Source organism: Phaenicophaeus curvirostris, chromosome 3, assembly GCF_032191515.1.
Source record: "Phaenicophaeus curvirostris isolate KB17595 chromosome 3, BPBGC_Pcur_1.0, whole genome shotgun sequence".
Classification (NCBI taxonomy): domain Eukaryota; kingdom Metazoa; phylum Chordata; class Aves; order Cuculiformes; family Cuculidae; genus Phaenicophaeus; species Phaenicophaeus curvirostris.
Window position 1 is genome coordinate 87651095 of NC_091394.1, and position 24772 is coordinate 87675866.

The window sequence follows — 24772 nt, forward strand, 5'->3', positions numbered from 1 at the left end:
AGAGAATTATTTTCTGATAAAGTTTAAGAGCTTCAACAGGGCTTTAGAAATCCTTGCTTGCAAATGCTTAATAGACAAGAGATAAAAGACCCCTTTGGGTCCAATGATTTTTCCAGCCTGGGCATAGCAAAGACTTGTTTACAAGCTTCTTATTGCCATAGTTCAGGGTTCTAAGCTATTAAGGAAATTCGAATAGGCTTTCTGTAGTATGTGTTTCCACAAGATAATCTGCTTTGAAGGTAATTGGGAGACTGAGCCTGCCGGAAAGTGAGGCAAGGATGCTGTCTGAACTATAGGCTTGAGCTAAATCTCTGAACATATCATGATGTCAGAACTTAGGTGGTTTAGTCCACAGGTTTGTGAGGGGGCTGAGGCATTTACTGCTAGGCAGGTCTGAAGATCTGAGAGGCTGTGCTCTGTCAGAGTGAAGGGCAGACCTACAACAGGGTGTTTCAGGTTTCTAAACTGCTCTGGGTGTCGTGTTTATAAGCCTAAGAAATAAAGGTGCTTTTCTAAATGCTATATCCCTCAAATCATGGAGACAAAAGTCCTTTACTACTTTGCTACTCCTAGCTTATTATCTGCTCTTGTAAAAAGCTATTGTGTTCTCTGATGCCATAATGATAAAGATAAATATAGCGAGTAAAATGGAGACATCTGAAGGAGTCCTGATTGCCCAATACTGATGCAAAATCAGGGTGTGATCCCACTCCCTCCTGTGTTCTTCAGTGCTTCCATGCTGATTTATGGCTGTATAGATGAGAAGCAAACCAGAACTGCTGCAAGTCTCTTGACCTTCTCTGGAGGAAAATCTCAGTAGCAGGTTTTTTTTTTTCTTTCTAAATGTGAATAGAATGGTAGAAATTCCAGAACAAGTCAACTGCACCCTTCAATCTGTGGTTGGATAGAGCAACCTCTGCATGTGTGACAATGTCAAAGTTGTTATTTACTGGAGGGATACAGTGTGATATCAGGTGGAAAACCATCCCCAAATACCTGGCATCATGTTCTGCTCACGCGAGTCAATTATGTTATTTTTAAAAAAAACCCATAGAATTATTTATGCATGAATTTTTGAGAAAGTGAGCCCTTGGGATACGAGCCCTCAGGCAAGAATGTCTTCCTGCTCTGGCTCTTAGTTGTTTTTATCTGGTAACAATGTAGCAGAAATTACTATGATGGCATCCTTTGGACTCTTTACCTAAGGCTTGTGGTTTATTGTCTTTTGAAAAAGGTGAGGAGATCAAGTAGACATTGCTGTAAGATTAGTAGCTTGTTGATTATTGTGATAGAAAGAATATAACTCATCAGTAGGGCAAAATTCTTTCTTAAATGTCTTGAAGACATGCTGCAGAAGGCAGTTGCTCCTGTGCACATACAAATTTTAGCAAAATTTCAATGTTGTCAGTAACCATACTTTGCTTTCTTATAAGTACTCATCCTTTTCCTCGGGCTTCTCAGTCTCTTCACTGTTGCTGGATTCTTTGAGCATAATCAGATACTGGAAAACTCACAGGGCCTTTTGCAGCTTTTCATTATGTTTTCTTTTGCACAAGCAAAGCCAAGAATTTGTGGTTTTGTTGGGTCTTGCAATTGGTATAAAATCATAGAATCTCAGGATCACAGAATGGTTTGGGTTGGAAGAGACCTTAAAGTCACCTAGCTCCAACATCCCTGCCATGGGCAGGGACACCTCCCACTAGACTGGGTTGCTCAAAGCCTCATTCAGCCTGGCTTGAACACCTCCAGGGATGGGGCATCCACAGCTTCTCTGGGCAACCTGTTCCAGTGCCTCACCACCCTCATCATGTAGAATTTCTTCTTTCTGTCTAATTTAAATCTACCTTCTTTCAGTTTAAAGCTATTCCCCCTTGTCCTGTCACTATATGGCCTTGTAAAATGTCACTCTCCAGCTTTTTTTGTAGGCCCACTTTATGTACTGCAAGGTCACTATATGGTCTCCCCAGAGGCTTCTTTTCATCAGGTTGAACAACCCCAACTATTTCAACCTGTCTTTCTAGGGAAGATTCTTCAGCCCTCTGATCATATTCATGGCCCTCCTCTGGACGTGCTCCAACAGGTCTAGGTTCTTCCTGTGCTGGGGACTCCAGAGCTGCAAACAGCACCTCAGGTGGGTTCTCATAACAGTGGAGGAGTACGGGAGAATCTCCTCCCTCAACCTGCTGGCCACACTTGATGCAGCCCAGAATACGATTGGCCTTCTGGGCTGCAAGCACACATTGCCAGGTCATGTTGAGTTTCTCATCCACCAGCACCCCTAAGCCTTTCTCTTCAGGCCTGCTCTTAACCCATTCTCCTCCCAAGCTGAAATTGTGCTTGAGATTGCCCTCAACCAGGTGCACTTGTCCTTGTTGAACATTATGAGGTTCTCACTTAAGTTGGGCACCCAGTGAAGCTGACTCTGCTGGCCGGAGTAGCTGGAATTCCTTTGTGCTGCTCCTCATGTGCTCTCTTGCTGACCTGTCACCCTTTCGAGGCTCTGAGCTCCTATTGCTGGCACTGGCATTGAACTACTAGGAGTGGAATGGTTTGAGGTTCTCCTCCCCCAGCAGCTTTAGTTTAAAGCCCTTTTCACCAGCTTGGCAAGCCTATGACTGAAAATGCTCTTCTTCTTCTCCAACAGATAAACCCCATCAGCCCCCAACAGATGAGGTTTCTCAAAGTGAGTCCCATGATCTAAGTAGCCAAAATCCTGGCTGTGACACCAGTAAAAATAAATTAGATTGTTTAAGAAAGCTACTACCGCTGGCTTCTTATCAAAGTATGCCAAACATTTTGCACAACGTGACTACAGTTTTATATACTAAATTCTTAATATAAAATAGCTTTGCTAGACAGCAATAAAGCATTCATTTTATTGCTTCTTTTTGATTTACTTCTCTACTCAGCAGGAAAACATCTATTTCCCTTCTAACTCAGCATACCGCAAGCATTCTGAGGATATGGTTATGGAGTTCAGCATAAATAGGAATCTTTGACTAATTGCAAAGCTCTGGATATTAAAGAACGGTCTGAACCTTGTTTCTGGCACTGAAAGCAGTCACACCATGTGCAGGTACTAGAGAATTAGGCTTAGAGTCTTCTGTTTTTGGGGTTTTTTTGTTGTTTGTTTTGTTTTTTTTTTAAATCAGATCTTGGAAAGCTGCAAGTGAAATGTAGGGACAATGGTGAGAACTCAGAATTTTTGAAACCAAGTTGACTTTAGTCAGACAGCTTAGATGTCAAGGAATAAAAAAACAGTAGTGAAAATTAAATTTTCCTCCAGTTCACCTGCCTGTAGGACATGTCTAGGAACTCTGCTTTTCTGCATCCCTTTTCAAGTATAAGGGCTGCCCATTTGAACAGTGCATCTGGATTCTATACTATAAAGATCAAGAAATGAGCACAAAGAGACTTTAAAACATGGCTTATGATATTTCTGGAAAGTGCCTGCAAGTCTGAGCATTTTACATCTTCTTTCAGCCACTGCTGTTTCTGACAACACTCTTAGGAAAGGTAATTATTAAAATTTTTAGAATGGTTCCATAAGATACATGGATTGTCCTTCAGACTAGTTTTCCACTGATCTGGGACACATGGTTTGAAATACAGGATATTACAAGTTACAGAGGGATGGAATAACTCGTAATCTCATATTCTTCACTTCTTTTAGAAAAGAAAGGTATCTCTGTGGTGTGACCCTGGATAGTTGATTGGATTTCAGGTCTCCATTCAAGTACAGACTTAATATGGTCCCTGAGGAAATTTCTGTACAAAAGTGGGTATCACACAGCCTTGGCATGTACCAGATGCTCTGTTTGAGACTTATATGCTATGTTCACTGACTTTAAAGTTCTGTTAATTTATATCACCCCGAACACAGGATTTTAATTTCCCCTTGTCACCTTCTTGCTCTTGTGTTGCTCCATCTCCTCTGCTTATTCCTTCTGTTTTTGTTTATAAGCCTGAAACTGCCAGCCCGGCCCATCATGCTGAACCTGGACAAGCAACACTTGATTGAGTCTGATACTGCAGCAATTATGTCAAGTCTCAGACTGGCCTGTAAAATGGAGTACTTTGCTCAAACTTATGAAAAAAAAAGTGAGCTACAAGAAAGAGACATTAACTGAGATAGATGCAACGTCTATCTTTTCTTCCCCCCGCCCCATGCTTTTATGTAGTTTGTCTTATTTTATCTTCAAGGAAACTGGATCAGATTTTAACAACAAGAGAAACAAGATCAAGTCCAGATTTTTACTCTTCTCTTCAGAAAGGACACTGCTTTAGTATTATTTAAAAACTTTCAGGAGTCGCCTCATTTTACAAGGCTCCTCTTCAACCAAAGAAAAATGAGTTATCTGTGAATGCTTTACGTTGCAAGGGTTTTTAACAAACTCTTTGAGAAATGTTGGTAAAGATTTCTTGTAATGGCTGTTGCTTATAGGCCTTGCACTCAAAATATTGGATCTTGTTCATTTTTTTAGTTCAGTAAAGTAACAGGGTCATATTAGTATTTTTTCAGTCCCTGAGAATTTATCTTCTATTAAAAATAGCACAGTATTTGTTCAGGCTTGGGATATCACATAATCATCTCATTGGAGGCTGGGCCCTGCTTTGTTGATGTACTTGCACTATATTGATGGGGCTACTCATGTCAGTGAAACAAGCAATGTTTGGCTCCTGGTAATGAAACGGACATCAGTTACATATATGAGACCTGGTTAAATAGAATTGTCTAACAATTTCTTTTCTTATTATTAATACCTCATCATATTTAATAGCCTGAAGCATTTGAAAAATAAACAGTAACATACTGGCCATAAAGGATAAATGGATAATGCTTTAATTATCTGGTGTCATAAAGCCAAGTCTTCAATTATCATGTGTGAACATCTTTGGTTCATTTCTAGCAACTGTGAATCTTATCCAATAATCATATATCCTGATTACTGGTCAAGTTTATCCAGCATATCCTATGACCTGACGGGTCTTGTGGCTTATCTAAGAGCAATGTTATCATAAATCAATACATTTCTCTGCCAGAGTCTTCTCTGATTATCTAGCTTGACTCCTTGCATTTCACAGGCTGTGGCTTGTCAAACACGCATAACTGTTTCAAGCCCACAGTTTTGTGGCATCCACTAAGCCTCCACTTGCTAAGTCTTCTCCTGAGGATCACAGGATGGATCACCTAAACCTTGTATTTGTGAGGTAGCTCCATTGCAGTCACTTTCAGTTCACACTTGATCATGATTTAATTCTGAAAAAGAGCTCTTTGTTACTGTTAGATACTCTTCATTAACACACTGGTAAGTAACTTTGTTTTTTCTAATTCTTCTTCAGTTCATAATGATTTAAATCTCATCATGAGCTACTGCAATGTGACTGCTGTCAGTGTTTCATGGAAGTGAATGTCTTGATACAGGTGAATGAAAAAAACAAAGTAGAATTTAGTCCCTGAAAGATTTTTCTGCTTGATGTTTTCCTTTTTATTTTTCCTGCCATAATTGTGTGTAACAGGTAAAATCCAAATCAGAATAAGTGCTAGAGACAAGATAAAGGAGTTTAGCTCTCATCTTTGAACACTTTTTAAGTTGCTTCTGAAGGAATATTGCAGACAAGAAAATAATTTACTTAGAAATTTCAGGGACCTGACTGAGCATCTGCTCAAACTTGTGTTTTGTCAGTCTGCAGGTAAGCAGGTATTTTGCAATCATCCAGGAGCAAACATGAGTGAGACCCGGTTCTAGCTGAGTTTTCTCACCTAAAGTGGTGCCATAGTGTGGGATGCTGACATGGCCCACTCTTGGCAAAATGACCTGGAGAACAAGATACACTGGGATGACTCTGTCAACCTAGTCTGCTTCTCAAGCAAACAGCAGCTCCAGCAGCTCAGCAGCTGTGATATTGGTAAAACTTGTTGATGCGTGAGAGACAAATTATTTTTTTGGGAAGGGGGAGATGATCTGCCCAAGGAAAAGGTAAGGAAGAGTCATGTTGTCTTTTTGGTCTGCAATTTATTTTACAACTTCTCAGCTGACACTGTAGCTTCTGAATAGACAGCACCTCATATGTAGTTTTGAAAGAATCCCCAAGGTGGCCCATGGGAAGAGCTTCAAATGGCCACAATCGACATGAGAACAGACTTGTTTTACCTTCTGCTGTTTGTACCACTTGCTCGCCAATCTGCAATGGTACTCCCTGAGCAATCATAGCCAGCTCAAAAAAGAGATGTCTGGTGGGGTTATCTCCTCTCCCTTGGATAACCAACACCCTGTGAGTGTTATTTACTGCCAAATAATTTCACGCAGGGAGGTGTATTTAACCAGACTCCATGGCTCTGAAAGTTGTAAGAGTTAAACAAAGGCAATGCCTAGCTGAATAATCATTGACTGGCTGCTAGCAAATTACCAGAGGAATTACTTTGTACACATGGTATTGCTGCATATGTTCTCACAGTTCAGGCAAACATCAGCAGAAGGAGGAGGCACAGGGTCTAGAACAGGGGATCACTCAGACTTCAGGAAAAAAACTTCCATTTAGCATTCTGGATGAAATTCTGGGATGTTTGCCACCAGCAGGATGGTAGGGGGTAATACACAGCAGGTTGTCATTGTCACTCATGTGATGGTGCCTGCTGAAAAAAATACAACAAGGAGCATCTTCTGTGTGGTGGAGTTTGCTCCGAGGAAGTAGATCTGGTGCCCCTGATGAGCTGTCATGAAACCTCCCAACTCTTTTCTTGCCCTGCTTTCGTTCAATCTCCTCTTCCTGCTTCAGTGCAGCAGTGAGCTCCAATAGGGCAGCTGCATTTGCAAAATAAACAAATCTCAGGACGATATCAGGGGAAAAAAGAGAAAATTACTATGTACTTTTGAGTTACTAGTCAGCTGAGAAGCCACAGAGAGAAATGTATTCCTCATCTTGCAAACTGTTGAACACTCCTTGCTCCTGGTGTTCATCCCTTTTTCTAGGAAGAGGACAGGGCTTGTAGTGTCCCTGTCTCTGCAATTGGGCCAGGCCAGTCTTTTTCTCCCAGCAGTTCTTAGAAGCTTATTAATCCCGTATCCCCTGCTCCTGTTCTTTCTCTGGGGAAGAATGGAGCATTCCTCAGCATTTTGGTTGAGTCCCTTTCTTCCCTCCCAACACACCACAAGAAATATTATTGAAAGTTATAGAGAAAAAACAATTGAATCTCTCCCTTGAAATGCAGAGGGTTTCAGCAAGTGTCAGGCAGCTGACAAACTCGTTCCAGGAAAAGAGATGCCTTTCTCCAAACTCTGTGTGTATCCATGTAACTTTCAGGAGACACTCTGAACACGTGGCTCTGTCCTGTATTACTTGGATAGCTGATTCTGTGTGGCAGTGCGCAATATGGCCTTGTTTCCTTCCTGTTCTTCTGTTTCAGGAATAAAGATAAATTCTGTCCTTCAATATATGCATTATTTAGATCCTTTACCAAGACCTGCTCTGCCTGGTTCTTTTTCAAGACATTCTTTTTTACCGTTGCTGTTTGTCTCCTATTGTTGCAGGAGATCTGCTCTGTTATTTAAGCTTTATTAATCCAATTATTTGAGGTATTGACTTGGGAGTGCTCAGTACTTCTAACCATGCATTTAGTTCCTCTTGGACTTACCAGGAATAACTAGTAAATGGGGAAAGGCAGTGTTTTTTGGGGAAGCCTATCATTGCAATGAGTGTGGCATGTTTCTGAGGTTGGGACTATCTTGTTCTCGTATTTCTGTGTTTCATGCTGCTTGCAAGATGACACTCCCAGGGCTACTAATTTCTCTGGAAGAAGCTTTAAGGGTGAGAAGTCTTTTCTCTTATTTAGTCGACACAATACTGCATGCTGCTTCTAAATAGAAAGAAGAAAGACAGGCACCACCTCCTCCTTTGGAAGTATTCACTCCCTCTGGTTTTCACATTTGCAGTTTGCGAGGGATGGTTTTGTGCTAAGTGAAGCTTTACCTCCTCCCTCACCATTGTAATTTCTCATCTACAGGAGCATTGATGAAAGACGGTGTAATTTTTGGGACAGAGGAAGGATAAATCTGCAGAGTCTTCATAGATAAATAATGTGCTGTGAAATACACTACTGTCTTGCAATTTGTCCCAGAGCCAGGAAGAATTTTTTTCACTGTATTCACAGATTTGGTTTCAGACTTTGTTTTAGCAGTGAGGTGCAAGGTGGGACCTTTGCTTTATCATCTGAGTTTTCACCTCCGTGTACTCATAAAAGATTCTGAACACAGTTGGATGCTGCAGTTACACTGTAGACTACTGAGGACTGTAAATGAAGCAGAAGAGTATTCCATTGTTGGTGGGAGCTTTATTTAATGTAATGGTAAATAATAGAACATATGATCTTTTTAGTTACCTATTTCTTGCTTGCAGCATTCGTTTGATTACAACTTAACTAAGAAACAAATGTTTTTTCAGTGATAGTTTATATTAAAACCCAAGAATGAATATCTTCAGGCTGAGTACCCCTAGAACACAGCAAAAGCAATACTGTTACAAGTAAATCTTGATTTATTTTGAAACATTTGGTCCACCTGTATCCTAGGAGGTGTTCAATCATGCTTATGCCAGCTCCATGCAGAATGAGCTCGTTCACAGGGTCTTTCCTTTTCTGCAACAGCAGAGAACTCAAGCGCCTCCTCAGAACTCCTTGGATGGCCTTGTGCAGTCTGGGGATTTATGGACACATTGCAAAGCACAGAATGGAGATGAGAACTCCCTAACTTCCTCCCCACCTCTGTGACATTGTGCTTCTTGACATTGCGCACCGAGAAAATGGACCTTGCTGAGTTCTTATCTTCTACCCATCTGTCTCTCTCAGGCGCCTGCATGCTTTAATATGTGCATTCTTACAAGCTTCCCATCTGTGTAAGTTAAGTACAATCTCATATCCCTCAGATATAGTTCCCTGGGGACAGGAGAAGCTGGGATCTCGTGGTGAAAAGGCCATGAATGAGAGTGGGACTCCAATCACTCCTCTGCCTCTGTCCAAGCGATCTGACTGATTTAAGAGGAGCAAATACTGCAGCTATAGAGAGGACGAGACGACCAAGGTCAGTCAGGGGCTGGGGTTGAGAATGATGTATGGAATCACCTCTAGTTTTCTGAACCTCCACTGGTCTGTGGGGATTTTTTTTTTTTCCCAAAACCCCACTGAAGAAAGCAACTTTTCAGTTATCTTGATATTTCCTATAACTCAATTAATGTAATACCATGTCTTTCGCAGCACAGACTGTTCTCAAATAGCTCTGGAACCTCCAGCCTGTCTATAACATCCTCTCTTACATGCCTATATTGCACTACATTTTTTTTCTTTTACCTTGTCTGAAAGCATAATTCATACTAAACTTGACTTACTCAAGAATACTGGTCCTTTAATCCTGTTACTGAAGTCCATTACTTCAAATACAACTCCATGCCAAGACAATTTGTGATTTCTAATGACTGACTACTCCCAGGCAAGTGCCGTGTGGGGATGGGGAGTGGGAGTTGTGGTCAGTTCATCATACATTGTTTCTGCTGCTCCTTCCTCTGGACACTCTTCCCCTGCTCTGGAGTGGGCTTCCTCCCATGGGAGACAGTTCTCCATGAACTTCTCCAATGAGTCTTTCCCACGGGCTGTATCCTCCCTGCTACCAAAATCTGGTCACACAAACCCCATACAAACAGAAAGGTTTGTTTTCACTCTGGCTTTCATCTGTTCTTTTTATAATCTGAAGTGGGATCAGGTGTCAGGAATGTTTGGAAGGCAGAAGCTTCTGCTGTTGCAGAGTTATTTGGATTATGTGACTTCTCCTCATCTCCTGAGTGCAATATTTTAGAAAACTCAAGAAACAACTAGTGAAAATGATTGTATTGAACTTCAGCATAGAAAAGTCCTGCTGTGGATCACTTTGCATATTGGCTAAATATTATCACTCTTTCTTTTGTCAGATTTTATATCTTTTAATTGTAAACCACTGCTAAAAAGGATTATTAACAGAAACACATCCTAGACTTCAGTCTTCAAAAGCAAGAATGATACTGAAGTAATACTGGTCTGTAATTTAGGATTTGTTAAGCATCATCATGAGTAATATCCTACAAGTATTTGCATGATGGGATGGGAGCAAGTAAACTGACATAGTTAACTAATTGACAAGTTTTTTTGTAGTTAATTGTAGCAGTGAACAGTTGTATATTAGAGAAGGAGGTAGTGGGTAGATTTCTCTGTATAATGCTGGAAATGTGCTTGGCTAATTGTGCAGCCACCTGTTGTTGTGCAGATGGCAATATCTGTGCTGCATCTGTAATGTTCGCCAAAGTCCTACTACCCCTGGCAGAAGCAGTTGTGGCTTTCTTGAGTAGAATGGGAAGAGCTTGAGCTGGTCTCGCTTCTGGATTCAGAGTTACCAGTCACCATTACCTTAAACTAGCTCTAACTTTTCACACCATGCTTCAATACTTGCACTGTCTTTGTAGGTGTAACAGGCAACAGCAAAGGAACAGCTGAAATATTTAAACCCAAAGAGGCTGCTGAACCAAAATGAACAGAACTGATGCAGTATGGAGGATTCAGTACTGGCTGTGACATGAGTCCTTTGTTTCTTCTCCTATCTTATGTATTTATATGAATGTGGAGGTTTATTAGATTTTATTTCAGAGGTAAGCAAAACCTATGTGGTTTTATTTTGTAGGTTCCCTATTCTATACTTTTAAATCCTTGGTTGCTTGCGCCTTCTGCCAAAAAACAGCATCATTCATAGCCATGTGACTGGCGTTAGCTGAGTCTGAACATACAAGCATTTTGGATTACTTGATCTGATCTAGAAATGTGATTTTAATTTGTCTTGAATTCAGTGCTGGCTTGTTTACTTTCAAGGGAAACAAACCTGGCTGATTAGAGCTTTAACTGAGTGGTGCTTAAAATGTGCATCTTGTCCAAGTCCCATGTTTGCCTCCTCAGCTTCATTCTCTGCACTAACCCTTCAGCTGCAATTCTTTGTTTGTTATTTGTTTTGTAGGAATAAACAAGGCACTAGAGCTGTTGGTATAACAATGTTAGTCTGTTTTGTAATGCAGGGTAATGTTGAAATGCTGGACTTTGAGGAAGGCCACTTGGGTACTGGCAATGTGAGTTACAGGGCAATCCTTGGAGGGACAGGACATGTAGTAAGTCCTTCCCCCTTTTGTGCATGACAAATATTTGGATGATGTAGAAGTGCAATTTAGAGTTTCTTCTCTTTACCTTATGCATCAAGCATACTTCTAGGAAGTGACCATCATGTCCATATTGTCCTTCAGAACAACAAAATGGCAGAAAAGGGGCATAAAGATAGTTGGGAGTTAGTGCATGTGCCATATGGGGACAAGCTGAGGGACCTGGTGTTGTTCACCATGAAGAAGTGAAGGCTTTGATGGGAGCTAGCAGACGACTCTTGGTACCTATGTGGAGGTTATTGAGAAGATGAAGCCAGGCTCTTCACAGTGATTCATGATAGGAAGATGAGAGACAATAAGCTTAAGTTGAAACAGGAAAGGTTGATGCTTGTTATAAAGGAGAAACCGTTTCCCTGTGAGGGCAGTCAAGCAGCGGTGCAGGTTGTCCAGAGGTGTTGTGTAGCCTCTCTGCTTGGAGGATTTCAAGACTTAACTGGATAAAGCCATGATAATCTCACCTGATCTCAAAGCTAATCCTGGTTTGAGCTAAAACTCGGACTAGGGACCCCCTAAGGTGTCTTTCAGCCTGAATTGTTATATGGTACCATGAATTTTTTCCTTGGTATATTTTTTTCATGAATTATGAATTTTGAGGCACAACAATTTTGAGGTCTTAGCACCAGCATGAGGGAAATAGGGAGTCACAGAAAAGCCACTATGGCTTCCTATTTTATGTCTGCAGTTTACACAGCTTGCAGAACATAGACTTTTGATAGGTTCCCAGGCACAGTAAAAATCACATAAATATAATTACTGAGGGTTTATGAGAACACAGGACAGGAAGGGAATGTAGGAGTTTCTGACCTTTGACCTCTGTTATTGAAGGCAGCCATGACATATCTTGCCTTGTTAGTAAAATACTCTTTTATTTAAAAATCAGTTAGTTTTACTGCTGTTACTTCTGTGGCAGGACTGTTCCAGAATCTCTACTTTCCATTTTTTGGGAAACTTCTAATTTATAGCTTAAATTTACTCATGACCTGTTTATACCCTTTTGTTCCACTGCCATCTTTTCCCTGTGGTTTAAGTAGCAATCTGGCACTTTATTTTTCCCTGGATATGCTTGTAGAAAACAATTCTATACATCTCAGTTTTCTGGGAAGTTAAACAAATCCAAGTCCCTCAGGTTTCTTTCATAAGCCAAGCTTCACATTCCCCTTGTCATCCTACACTGCTTCTGTCTGAACCAATTGACCTGAGACTGGATTACCAGATTTTGGTTACTCCAAATGAGATATTTCTGGTGCCCTGTACAATGCTGTTGATATTTGCCCTTCTTCATTGGAAATGGTTCAGCTAATGCATCCTAAAAATGCCTTTGCATTTTTTTGTCGTCACCATGATTTCTTTGGCAGTGCCTGATTTTTCAGCACCTTGTAACTTACTATCATTCTGTGTATTATTTTTCTACCTTATATGGAATTCAACCTTCTAGCTAATTCTCAAGGCTTATCAATCATCTTGCTGACAAGTGCCCTCCATCATTGTGTAATAAATGTCTCCTCGTGTCATCCTGTTTAAGTGGTGGCATGGATCCATTCCTGAACAACTCTGAACAATCTGGGATGATACCATCGTCCAGCCTTGAAGTTCCCCTTCTCACAAGAGCTGTTCCTTATTTTGCTAGGTCTTTACCTACAAGGCTGGGCTCCTCTGCTAGTCTCTGTCTTCACACGTTTAATATGTAGTGCTTTACAGAGGTTGAGATGGATGAAAGGTACTGCATTTTCTCTTAGAAACTATTTTTGGAAGTCTTAGGCACAATACACCTTTCCTTACTTTCTGAAATCATGATGCTGTTGGAGTCAAACCCAAGTGCTGCTGAATTGTACACAGCACAACAGAGAGAAGAAAAGGAAGAACAACAAGTGCTGTGAACAATTAAAACCATGACAGTGAATTCTCCAGTTACCTTGCACTTACCTAACTTGGGCTACACCCAAGATGAAATTTTGTAAAGCCTTTGACATGGTCCCCCACAATATCCTTCTCTCTAAGTTGGAGAGATATGGATTTGATGAGTGGATGCTACAGTGGATAAGAAACTGGTTGGATGGTTGTATTTAAAGAGTAGTTGTCAATGGCTCAAAGTACAGACAGAGATCTGTGACAAGTGGTGTCCCTCAGGGGTCTGTACTGAGAACGGTGTTGTTTAATATCTTCATCAATGATATTGACAGTGAGATTAAGTGCACCCTCAGCAGGTTTGCAGATGACAACAAGCTGAGTGATGCAGTTGCCACAATGAAAGGACGGGATGTCATCAAGAGGGACCTAGACAGGTTGGAGAAGTGGGCCTGTGAGAACCTCATGAGGTTCAACAAGGCCAAGTACAAAGTCCTACACCTGGGTCAGGGCAGTCCCCAATTTCAGTAGAGGATGGCGATGATGTGATTGAGAGCTTCCCTGCAGAGAAGGACTTGGAGGTGATCATTAATGAGAAGCTCAACATGAGCCGACAATGTGTGCTCACAGTCCAGAAGTCCAACCATATCCTGGGCTGCATCAAAAGAAGCATGGTCAGCAGGTCGAGGAAGGTGATTCTGCCCCTCTATTCCTCTCTTGTGAGATCTCATCTGGAGTACTGTGTCCAGTTCTGGAATCCTCAGCGTAAGAAGGATATGGAGCTGTTGGAACAGGTCCAGAAGAGGGTTACAAAGATGATCAGAGAGCTGGAGCACCTCTGCTGTGAGGACAGGCTGAGAGAGTTGGGCTTGTTCAACCTGGAGAAGAGAAGGCTCCAAGGAGATCTTATATTGACCTTCCAGTACCTGACAAGGGCCTACAGGAAAGCTAGAGAGGGACTACTCATAAAAGCTTGTGGTGATAGGATGAGGGAGAATGGTTATAAACTGGAGAAGGGCAGATTTAGACTAGACATAAGGAAGAATTTTTTCACCGTGAGGGTGGTGAGGCTCTGGAACAGGCTGCCAAGGGAAGTTGTGGCTGCCCCATCCCTTTGAGGTGTTCAAGAGCAGGTTGGGTGGGTCTTTGGGCAGCCTGATCTATTGGGATGTCCCTGCCCATGGGAGGGGGATTGGAACTAGATGATCTTTAAGGTCCCTTCCAACCCTAACTTTTCTATGATTCTATGATTCTATGGTTCTATGATTCTATGATTCTATGAACTGTTATTTGCAAGAAAATAATGATCCAGGGCTGGTGGTACTGGAACTTTGAGCTTTACAATTATTTATAAAGGATAACAAAAGAAATGAGACTTTCAATAAAACAAATGATATCACCCAAAGGCAACGGAGTCTATTCTGTGTGGTATTTGTTACTGCTGTAGCTTCACATTTATCTCTGCCAAGTAGTCCTAAAGTTAGCTTTAGTCATCAGATCAGGTGGAGAAGCTGGTCTGCTGTAGAAAGCAACTGTTGCAGGGGCAGAATGGGAAAAGCTTAGACAGAACTTGAGACCTTACTTTATCCATAGCTCATGTACAAACTGACATGATAATATTGAGCTTATCTGGCTACTGTGGTTAAATTCCTGTTGGGTACAAGATCAGTGATTTCTGAGAAGCTTTAGTGAAGTTGTAGAGATGTCTTTAGCTCTAGAGACTCCTTTGATGTTTGATTTACTTTTTGACTGAGTGTTTCCCCCATCCACTGCAAATGCCTGCAAGAAGACTGGATTTTCCCTTTATTGCAAAATCCCACCGCAGTTAGCCAGAAACTGTGCCAGTTTGAGTCTATGTGCATATGCTTAATTCTACTTTCAGTATTGCTGCAGGTTTTTTTTGCGGCAAAATCCAACATCACTGAGAGAAGTGGATTTTCCCCTGCTTTTGTTCTTGTTGTAGAACAGAGAACTTTGGATATTTTCAGTTCCAGCAAAAAGTGTTTTTTTGATACAAACCTGGACAGCATAATTGGAAACATTTCCCTAGAAAAGCTAAATTTTCATTTATAAACCAGCAACATTTCAACAAAATTCCACTAGCAACTTTGCACCCCTCGATTCTCTGAAATAACCAGAAGTCATGAGTTTATGGAGGGCATGGGAGTCCAGGCTGAATAGGGCTTTAAGCAATCTGATCTGCTAGAAGTTGTCTCTGCCCACAGCAGGGGGATTGGAACTGGATGATGTTTAAGGTCCCTTCCAACCCAAACTATACTATGATTCTATGATTCTTGTGGGGAGGAAGAGAAGGGCTGTGTGGAGGCTTGCCCCTTTGACTGTCTCCATTTACTGTGGATTGTGCACGTTGTGTGATGTGCTTGTGCCCACATAGCTCACAGACCAATGTCACCATGCCTGGGACATTTAATAGCTCCTACCATGACACAGAGGTGAAGGAGGTGCTGCATTGCCTGTCTCCTAGTACAAGTTTGAATGGTGATGCTGTATGGGGTAGTGGGGATAATGGTGGGGGTCGGGTTGCAACCCCCTGCAAGCCCCAAAGATCCTACCAATGAAGACACAGTTAGCTAAGGACTTCACAGTGGTGACTTCAGAGTAGCTACCATGACGTGACAACCATGACAAAACACTTTTGTGTGCTGTACTCAATGTTTCTAATAGGAATAGAACTGAAAACCATGATGCCTTAAAATTTTGCTGTTTTTTTTCCTCTGGGACCCATCTTCAACTAAAGTTTAATGAGCTCCCAGCAGTAAGCACAAGTAGGAGTAAAACACTCACACAGCCCACTATGCCAATTAGTTTGAACAAGGTGACAATGAGGGCATTTCTCATCAAGATTTTCATGAAAACACTTCATATATCTTTTCTCAAAGATTCTGAGATGAGATAATCAAATTGTGCAGTGGAAAAAAAATCCGAGACACTATAATCTATACAGCGTTTGGTGTCCTTTTCTAGCCAGATAATGGATTTTAGGCTTGTTAATATCAAAATAGTGGCCTTGGTGGATTGGTAACAAAATTATTCTGTGCTTGAAGGGGCAGAAAAATCCTCATTAGGAAGGAGTTTCTTTTGCACTTAGCTAAGTTGTGTTACAGAATGTTAAAGTTGCAATTACTGTTTAAATCTTAACCTGACATTAATGAACATTAAAAAAAAGAGTGCTATTTGCTCATTTTTGAAGGAGGAAAGAAACCAATTTTATTATTAGAAAAACAATTACATAAACATGTTGTATATAGTGTAGGAAGCTATTTAAAAACTGATGTAGAAGATCTAGCCAACAACAACAATGATTCTTTAAATGTCACCCTGAATAAATATTTGAATGTGTTTATGAAAACATGCATGTGTCTGTGGGTATGTGTGACAAAGAGAAAGCACTTTCTAAGATAAAAAATTTTGAATGATGAGGAATCTCTAGGAGATGCATTTTCTTATGTGTAAGCAGCAAGTGTAAAACTGGTTTATAGAGAATAAGCCAGGATGTTTGCAGTATGCACAACTCGCATCCCATTAATAGAGTCTTATGGCATGTAGATTGTAAATTCTTTTTCATGCCCTATTAGCAGTCTCATTTTAGGTTTTAGTCTTGCAGACGAGTCCTAGTATCACAGTAATTATGTCCTAGTATCACAGAAGTTACACTTACATTGTCAAGCAGTTTGGTGCAATGGGAGAAGAGCTGTAGAACGAAACACTGGATGCCAAAGGCCTGCTGTTCACCCTATATGTTCTTCAAAGTGCAGAGGTTATTTTGAACTAGCTCCATCCCATTTCCATGGCCTGGATGCCCACAGGAAGTTGGAGCACAATGGGTGCACTCTTAAAGAACACCTTCCACTTCAGTTTCATCAGTAACCCAGTTTATATGCACTATGACAAATCTATGCTGGAGTGAAACCAAAGAAATGGGACTGATCTGGAGATTCAATACATGAACTAGCTTCTGATTAAAACTAAAACACAGTCTCACACTTTGATATGTCTATTCAGGTTCATGCAAGCCCCACAGAAATTAATGTCTAGGTCCTTGCAGAATCCAGTGTCTGCCAAAAGAAGACCAGTCCTTCCTACTAATACTCATTTACTTGTTTTTCACTCAGTAAATATGATGTCTCCATACTGCATTACTAAAGGTTGCAGTAGTGTAATTCTTTATGATTAGCAAAAGCAAAGGGTCCATCGCAATTGTTCAGATAAAACATGAATATAAATATTCTGTCTAATTAAGCTCATGGTCTTATTTACAATAAAACAAAAATAAAATATGCAAACAAGTAATTTTTGAGCAGTGTACTACTGAAGCCCGGTTTTGGAACAGATTTGCATCATTCAGATGAGTTACTTGGTAATTGAGTCATACTAACATTTGTTTATAATCTTTGCATCTTTTCTTTGCATCTTTTTAATCTCATCCCTTATGACCAGGCTTAAGAGCTGTGAGAGTGGGTCTGTGAATATTCCTCCTGTTTCTTTTGAGCTTCCTTGTTTTTTAAGCCTTCTAGGAACATAGTGTTCAGTGATGAGTCCATTACTTATGCAAGTGTGGTTGAGTTTGATCAGGTTTTTTTGATCAGGGTTTCTAAATCCCCTATATTACAGGAAAACTGGCTAGACACAGTGTGCCTGCTTCTTCTCATGACTTTGCTTTATGATTAAACCATGTATGATTAGAAAGTGTTCACATGCATCCACCTATTTTTAACTTGTACTTGTGTGACTTTGACTTCAAGCCTGTTGATCTGCTTGACTCATATGAAGGGTCATGTCTGAAGCAGATGGTAGTCTTGCCATTGTTTTTAATGTCAGTGGGAGTAGAGAACGTGTTTCCTAAATGAATCCTGTGAAGGATTTCTTCTTTAAATTATAGTGAAAACATCTGTTTAAATACACTATGTTATTCATAGAAATAACTTTCTCCAAATAATATTTATACTCAACACTGAAAGAAGTACATAGATGTTGTGGTTTAGTCTCAGCTGGCAACTAAGTAACACGTGGCCACTCATTCACTGCTTCCCCCTCAGTGGGATGGGGAGGAGGATTGGAAAGGTAAGAAAAAAAAGGTAAAATTGCTAAGTTGAGATAAAGACAGTTTAATAGTACAGCAAAAGAGAAAAACAAATCCAACAATAATAAAAGAATATGCAAAGAGCATAATGCACAGTGCAATTGCCCATCACCTGGAAATCAATGCCCCACCTGCTCCTGAGCAGTGAATCCTCCCATTCATGTACTGAGCATGATGTCATATTGTATTGAATACTCCTTTGGTCACTTTGGGTAAGCTGTCCTGGCTGTGTTGACTCCTAACTTCTCGTGCACTCCCTGCCTCCTCAGGCCAATATAAGAAGCTGAACGAAATTGACTGCCTTCCAGCTGGACCCAGAACAACAGAGCTTTCAAAACTCTGATTACATTATGACTCACGTAATCACAGAATGGTTGAGGTTGAAAGGCACCTCTGGAAGTCATCTGGTCTAACCCCTCCCGCTCAAGCAAAGCCACACAGAGCTGGTTGCCCATGGCTATCTTTAGAAGGTTTTTGAATATCTCTGAAGAGGGAGACTCCACTACCTCTCTGGGTAGCTTGTCCAGTGTTCGGTCACCCTCATGGTACAGAAGTGTTTGCTGATGTACAGAGGTAAGCTCCCTTTCACCTCTCAAACATATGGGACTTTTTCCATGTTGCATCTTGCACACACTTCCTTGCTTATATGCAAATATTTGAGGTGAACCCCCACTTAAGCCCTGTTTCGTTGATTTTTATCTTCTTTTTTTCACATCACCCCAGGCCCTTTACTTGTCAACCCTGTCTGTTACTCCCTCATAGGGCTGCTGGGAACTCTTTCTCACCTGTTATTTAAAGTTGTCCTTACTGGGTCAGGCATCCTGCTGGCAAAGAGCTCTTTGCCCCAACCAGTGAGATGGACCTCATCTTTCACAAGCAGATAATGGTGCTCGAACAGGGTTCCATGGTAGTAGAAGTCAAAACCCTTTGCCAACATCAGCTCTGTAAACATTTGTTGACACGTGACATCTGTTCCTCTTCTTCACACCTGTATCCCTTACTGGCAGGATCAAGGAATCAGGAATCCCATCATCAGGATCATCAGGAATCCCATGCCCCTGATTATTGTCCCCACAGCTCTGTAGTCATGTTAGACTATCATTAGTGCCTTGGTGGAAGAAAAACAGGATTGAACAAATTTTGATAGTTTTTCCACAATATCTCAGATCCCAGTTTTGGCAAGTAGCAAATTGCTCTAGATGACAGGTCAGCTCAGCAGATGGGTCCTCTGTCCCCTACAACAGAGATTTACCTACAATATCACTCGCCTCTCTCACCTGGTGCTCCTGAACATCTCTAGGTCTGTTGGCCCAGATATTTCACCTGAAATCACAGCTGTTTCCTCCTCAGCTTTGAAGGACATGAACTTTGAGCCTTTAGGTGGTGGAGCAGAAGCCTTCCTCTTGGTGTCAGAAGTCACTTGCTTTCAGCCTTCGCCTGTCTCAGTTTGCACTTACCATCCTGTTAGCGACAGACTACCTGTGTCTCCAGTGCAGTTGGGTCCAGGGGCTTTTGAAGCCACAAGGTCTCTTGAGATGATCCTCTCTTTCTCTCTCATAATTTGTGATGCCCCTAGGTCTTCCACTTGGTGGCACAGCTCTTCAACAACAACACACTGGGAAAGACTGTCTCTCCCAGCCTCAGGGAGAGTTGTCAGGCACTCCTTGCAGATGAGAACTTTCAGGGCTGTGTTCACCACAGAAAAGTCTGTCTAGATTGACACGAATGTCATGGCGTTTGTAGGCTTTAATACATCTTGGGCGTTTTTAAAATAAAATAACTTGCTTTTACTCAGTTTACCTGGTATATATGCATGTGTCAGCAGAATATACATTACTATAAAAATCAATTTTCTCAGTTGCGTGCTACCAAGGATTCCAAAAGAAAATATAAGTAAAAGAAAACAAAATATGGGTAAAATGAGTTAGAAATGTAGTTATTTCACTCCAATCTGTTTTTACAAGCAGTTATTTCCTCTTGCTCCTGTTAGACCAGATAAAATGCCTAAAATTTGAAATCTAGCTGAGACTGCTTTTAGAGTCCCCTTACGATCCTGAATTTGGAATAGATGAATCTTAGGAGAGGGAAAAATTCTCCAGAGGGCAGTTCTGGCAAGTTGCTACAAATGAGAAAAATCTTGAGGGATGCTGATGGTATATTAGAAGACTTCTGACTATCTAGAGCAATTCCTCGTCCTCAGAGTGCAGAGATGGCCTAATGCTGTCTATAGTCTTCTCTTCTCTGGGGCTGTAAAATTCACATTTTGCCTCTGAGACATCTTTAGCAAGAGATGAAGAGAAGTGACAGTGGGTGACATAATTGTTATTTCTCCTGGCATGTTCCTTCTGCACATTGAAGGACACACAAGGTTGGCTGTAGATACACAGTACACGGTACATCCAAGCACATGTAGAGGCAAGGGGTTTTGCAGAAAGATGTGAGACTGTAAGAGATTCCTTTAGAAGACAAGTATAGAAGATTAAGGAAAGCAAGAACAAGCCTAACTCTGGGCTTCTGCATACAGGGAAATAAGAGTTATCTGTTCACGTTGCATTTAGGATAATTGTGCCATGATCCTTGTTGGAAACTGTCAGTTTTACTGGCACGTGAACTCTTCCATATACCTACATATCTGTTCTCTGGCAACAGGTTCCAGCTCTTCACTTCAGTAACAGCCTTACCAATGGCTTCAGTTCAGGATGACCTTTCAGTGAATAGCACGCACTTTCTCTGACTGATCCAGGACAGGATGTTCCCTGACCCAGGATACTTTGGCAGATCTGTTAATTTTCTCCAGTGACCAGTAACTACCGTGAAAGTAAAATAAATAAAATTAAATCAAGATGGACCAAATAGATGGACAACAGTGGAAGCTCCTTTCTCTTTTCTTGCATTACTCCATACCTCAGCAGTAATGACTGTGGTTATAGCTAAACAGAAAAGGGAGTATGATTTCTGACCATAGTATAAACATAAATAGGTAGCTTGGTGAAGGAGAATGGGAGGATTTCAGATTAGGTGGCAGTAGTGTAGTTTGCTAACAGAGTGTAGAGAGCCTTTGAAGTCTCCACTACCATGGCTGCAGACTCCTGCAGATTTCCTAGCCCACGTCCATTGTTGCCAAAAGAAGGTCCTATGCCAGAGGAAGTAGGAGAGAGAGGAGGGGTTTTGAATGTGTGGTTTAGCCAAAATTTGGGGTTTTTTAAATATCACTTAATGAGATCTGAAGATTTTCAGGGAGGTGTTATACTAAGTCAGTAATAATATGACAGACATAACTGTTCTGTGGTCTCACTGTTCCTTGGATTAGGGCTGACCCAGTGCTTCTTGCTAGTTACGCAGTGTCTTTCATCTGGTCTCCTTAGCAAACAAGTGTGGTTTCCCCTTTTGCCTCCTGGAAAACTGATTGATGCTCCTTGTGGTGTGCTCCTTGGGATTGCAACCACATGGAGGGAGGAAGTAGGGAACTTGATTCAAAGAGCATATAAATTCCATTTTGAGTGTCTACAAAAAGGAAAACACATTTTCACCAGATCTCTTGGGTGGCTTTCCTATTTTTCTCTTACCCATAAAGTTAGGCCAAGGAATATTCTAAAATTCTAATAAGTAAGTATGAAATAGTTATGCCAGGGTACAGATCCTTAATATTTTTCTTAATATTATTATATATCACTGTTAATGAGCTATAGGTTCTATTCAATGACCTTCTCCTTTACCTGCTATTCCATAAAGACTTGTAAACGAATGAAAAAATGCAAAACATGTCGGATGTCCTCATGGACTGTGACATGTGTTTATTGTTATTTTTTTCATGGAAGCTGTCCTATTTGACCTTAGAAGCTAAGAAACCCAATATGCTGGCTGAAGCATACTTGTTTCTTGAACAAAAAATGTCTGGAGATACTTATTAGAGAGTTATATGATCAATCTTCCCCATCCATTAGAAAGTTTTCATACAAAGCAGAATCAAAAGCCCTGGATAAATGCATTTTAAAAGTAATTATCCACTGCTAAGTATTTCTGTGCATGCGCACATACATTCTTGTGCACACACACATGCTACAAAAGCAGCTCATTGCATTAAGAAATAAATTACTATTTCTAATTACTTCTACTAGTGAATTACTTCTAATTATTACATTGAGTAATAAATTACTACTTCTAATTATGCTGTGGGTACAGTCAAAGTAGTTTGAAATGCAATTTGCATGGTTGTTTACAACACAAGCATATTTAAGTAATTGTGCTCCCTTAATTATATAGAATGGTTGATGTTAAATAACATAGCAAGTTTTGCAGCTTCATCTACAGTGTCATTTGTTTACCATTTGTGGTGGCTGGGTTTCAGAGAATTGGGGAATAGATGCATTGTGTCACTGGGGAATAGCTATTTTTATTTGAAGCCTACAAGCACTGCTGAGTTATCTACAACTTAACAGGCATTTCTAAGAACGTGCACTGTGTTTTTAAACTTACATTGCAGCTCTAGCTTCTCAGCCTAAGCAAATATGAACCACTTGGAGACACTGACCAAATCCCATTGACCTTAATCAAAGTCTCATTTCCTACTCCCTAGACTCTCTGACATCGTGCATCAGCACATGGATCTTCACCAGCCCTGGTGCAGGAGGTAGGCACTCTCCTCAGCTAAATTTTTTCCCCAAATTCTCATGAACATCTTTAATGATCCACATAATTTCTGTCCAGAAAGATACCCATTAGGAGCCTACTGTGGGTAGAATTGCAGTCAGGAATTCCCAGCAAAAGCTGTATTAACTTCCCAGATAGTGTCTATGGGTTTGGTGCATGTTCCTCAGCTCTCCAGGACCTTCTGAACTTGGGTGTTACAGATTTTAATCTCTTACTCTGTGTAAGTTCACAGGAGTGTGCTTGCAGAACTTCACCTTTTCCTGTCTCATGCATGTTTATTTTCTGTTGTACCCGATTTTCTGTCTCAGTTTATAATAATACTCCACCTTATTAGAATTGATCATAGGGGGAAATAAACATGTACCAGCCAAGGTGGACAGCCTACCATCAAGCAAGTGCAAAAAAGCCAGGAAAAAAAATAAACTATGCAGACTCAAAAAAATATTGTTTGTCATTCACATGTCCTCAGAGAGGGAAAGAATACAGGAAATTTTGGACACAAAGAAAATATTGCTGTTAAACATAATTTTTTATGTGGGACACCAGTGGCATGTAAAGTTAAAGAGCTGGGAAGTTCACTCACCTACTACATACACAATAGATTTGGAAGAGCGGGCTTTGCTAGCTGAGGGATATCCATGGTGCTGGTAAAAGCAGCCCCCAGCTGACACAAGGGTTTATTGTTCCAGGTAGACTCTGTTTCAGTATAAAAATGTGAAATGATTTTTGGGGTAAACCATTACAGCTGCTTTGGTAGGAAGGCAGCTTTAAAGCAGAAAACAGTACTGGAAATGAGGATTGCTAGAAAATGAACTATAGATCCACCACTTCACATGGTATAAAAGCTGGAATGTGGTGAGGATTGTGAGAGGGCTGGCACTGTCAAACATCGTGCTTAATAACTTTGGGGAGTGAAACTAAAGCCTTCATCTTAGAGGAATCACCTCAACAGTCAAAGATCAAATTCAAGTATTAAGAAGCTTTGTTGTCTTTCCTGGCCTCTGAGAGGAGCCGTTTCTGGCTTTTGTAGGGTTGATGAGTATTCAGAACATGATTTTCCCTGAAAATGGCTATAATCTTAGAGCCAGACTCTGTGAATGCTGCCGCAGAGTCTGAAAGACTGGGTTCTGCGTGGGCTCTTTGCTTAGTTTGTAACACTGTAACAGTGCTGTAATGGAGAAAGAACTGAAATGATATTAACAACCTGCCTTGCTAAATTACTGTTTTGTTCTGTCTTTTATGCCACATGGGACTCAAATTCTAATCAAGGTGTTTGACTCTGTTTCTCAGGAAGCCAGGATGGAGAGTAAAGTAGGTGGTTATAAGATTGTGACGACTGTACTCCCAAGTGGCGAATGGAGAGCTGTAATTCTGCTGATTATCATAACTAATTAGCTGCATTCTGAAGTGAAAAATCAGAAGGGCTAGATCATCAACTTCAATTGTTAATAATGGGTTATTGAATTGCAGTACAGGAGACCAGAGGGACTGCTATTACCACAAGTGATGAGCCCAGGATGTGTTCTCAACGCCACAAAATAATTCAGTCCTGGATTTTCAGAGTGCTTTCATGGGGTGAAAGTGGATGCCATTCCTGGAGTACAAAAAGACTCAGTCATCAAATCTGGACCTCAAAAAGGCCCCATCCCTGGAGGTGTTCAAGGCCAGGTTGGATGGGGCCTTGAGCAGCCTGATCTAGTGGGAGGTGTCCCTGCCCATGGCAGGGGGATTGGAACTAGGTGATCTTTAAGGTCCCTTCCAACCCAAACTGTTCTACGATTCTATGATTCTATGATATTATGATTCTATGATATATTGGCCGATTCAGGAGAAATTCTGTCTCAAGAGAAAAGTCTTCTAATGAGACCAAATACAACACAGCTGGAATTGACAATGAGACGGTTTTGAGAGTAGGAACTTCTGGCTGATATATGCAGTATTTGTCTGGGTTAT